Source organism: Echinops telfairi, unplaced genomic scaffold (assembly GCF_000313985.2).
Source record: "Echinops telfairi isolate 266 unplaced genomic scaffold, ASM31398v2 ScPeMD7_36;HRSCAF=134, whole genome shotgun sequence".
Lineage (NCBI taxonomy): Eukaryota > Metazoa > Chordata > Mammalia > Afrosoricida > Tenrecidae > Echinops > Echinops telfairi.
In genome coordinates this window covers 3,738,400-3,740,790 of record NW_022103934.1, presented here as the reverse complement: position 1 = coordinate 3,740,790, position 2,391 = coordinate 3,738,400, and the positions used below count along the sequence as shown (strand labels likewise).

At 51.2% G+C, this 2,391-nt stretch overlaps 1 protein-coding gene across 1 annotated transcript in view; it reads right to left on the bottom strand.

Moving 5' to 3' along the window:
* The window catches only part of FCER2 (Fc epsilon receptor II), an 8,707-nt gene that overhangs the window by 2,095 nt on the left and 4,221 nt on the right, over positions 1-2,391 (bottom strand). The gene's annotated exons all lie outside the window — the stretch shown is intronic.

Below are 2,391 nucleotides of genomic sequence, written 5' to 3'. Positions count from 1 at the left end.
TCCCACCATTGTCACGACCACCTCCACCACCAGTCCCAGCACCACAAGTCCCACCATTGTCACGACCACCTCCACCACCAGTCCCAGCACCACAAACCACCACTGTCCACAACACTTCAACAACCAACACCCTTATCACAAACACGACCACTGTCAGGAACACCTTACTATGGTGACCAGACGTTCCGCTTTTGGCGGAACAGACCGGATTTTTGGCGTTTTTAGAAAGTCCCAATTTTTGGAAAGAATGCACGACAAGCTAGGGAATGGTCTATTTGGTCCATATCAACCAAATTTTTAATCAAGAACACTCCCCCTGCCCCCCAGTCAATAGTGTCTCGCTTTAAATCTGGTCACCCTACCTTAACCCCCAATTCCATCACCCCAACCTACCATTGTAACCTGCCAGCCATCAGCACCATCGCCACAAACACCTCTTGGCCAACAGTCATCACCACCAGTGCTACCTATTACTGCTTGCTGGACTCTCTTGACTGAAAATAACTTTTCTTACAGTGACCTGGAGAGAGGTTCCATCGCTCTGGTCAACATTCTTTAAGGGTCTTAGGCTCCATCGTCGTTTAAAAGCCTCTCAGGAGAAGAGGCCTGGCACTCCTTACACAGGGAAGAGGGGCCAGTCTGTGACCTCTAACAGTGCAGCATCATTCCCAGAAAAGAATGTCCTTGGGAGGCTGCCTTGGGACAAAGCGTCCTGGCTGGATGTTCCGCAATTCAAAGACAACTGCAGAACCAGCCGCAGACCTTAAGCCTTGGGTCATACTTGATACATTATACTGATGTATGTGTTGGTGAAGAATATCGCACGCAATACATGACGGACAACTAGAAGACAGAACAACGATGGCTTGGGAAAAGCACACCCAGAATGCTCCTTAGAAAGAAGGATGGTCAGAGGGCGTCCCACGCACTGTGGAAATGTTATCAGGAGGGAGCAGGCCCCGGAGGAGGACAGCGTGCTTAGTGAAGTCGGTCCGGGTCAGTGAAGAAGAAAAAGAAGGAACTGAAGGAGAGGAGAAGACACAACAGCAACAACAGAGGGCTCAAGCCCAGCACCGATGGCGGGGGCGGCCCTCAGAGTCCTTGTGGTCCTCAGAGCTGGAACCCATTCCGTGGCCGCTAATAACAGTAACCAGCCCAGGACCTGAATGCACCATGGGAGCTGACCTCTTGGAAGGTCACCATGTCCGGCTCCCATTGTCCCCCCCAGGGAGGAACCACAATGGGGTTTCTCATGGGGATTCCCACAGCCACACGGAGCCCCCAGGGAGAGGACCCCCTTCACAGCAAGTCGAGATTCTTCCTCTTCTCCAGCCCCCTGGGGGAAGCTGGGGCTTCCCGGAGGAGAGCGACCACAAACCAAGCGGAGCTGGGGGGCAGGAAACTCAAGAAGCCACAAAACCCTCAAGCCCAGCTTCCTGCCTCAGTTTAAGTGAGAAAATGCCCGCTCTTTCTACCGCTGGTCACTCTCCCAGCCACCCACCTGACCCTCATCACTGCCAACATCACCTCCATCCCCACCGGGCCTGGGGGAAATGCCAGTCGCCCTTCATGCCCATCCCTGTAGGGGTCACTTCCTCTAGTTCCCCAGCTGAGTTGGACAGCTTGCTGTGTAGGCTGTGGCTTCTGATCCTGCTGAGACTCCCACACCGAGGCAGAGGAGGGCATATCCCAGAGAACCCAGGGGTAGCGAGGGCAGCGAGGCTGTTACCTGGAGGATGGAAAGTGTGAGAACTTCCAAAAGCAGTGGGAAGATGCAGGTGGAGTCAAAAAGAGCCTTCTCCTACCCTTCTCATGCCCTGCCACACAGATGGACAGACAGACATCCTGCTATGCTGGCACAGTGGGCTAGCACCGGGCTGCTAATACAAGGTCAACACTACTGCAGTCCTATCATCTGCTCCCATAAAGGATTACAGTCTCACGTAAAAATGGCTCACCATTACAAAAACGACACAACCTACCAGACAAAAGTTTTTAAAATAGGCCTGTGTATGAAAAACCACACAATCCTATCAATTGAGACAGAAAAGGCATCTGACAAAATCCAGGCACCATTCCCAACAAAGACACTCAACAGAATAGGAATCGAAGGTAAATTCCTCAACTTAATAAAAGGCAGGCGTGGAAGAACACCAGCAAACTCAAGGGGGGAGAAACAGAGAGCCTCCCCTTGTGAGAACCAGACAAAGATGCTCTTCATCCAACTCTCCTTTGAGATTGTACTGGAGTCGTAGCCAGCTACCAGGCAACAAAAAGAAATGAAAGGCATCCAAGTTGGCAAAGAAGTAAACGCTCTCTGTTTGCAGATGATATGATTTTATATGTAGAAAACCCAACGAAACAATAAGAACAATTTTGGAACCCATTGAA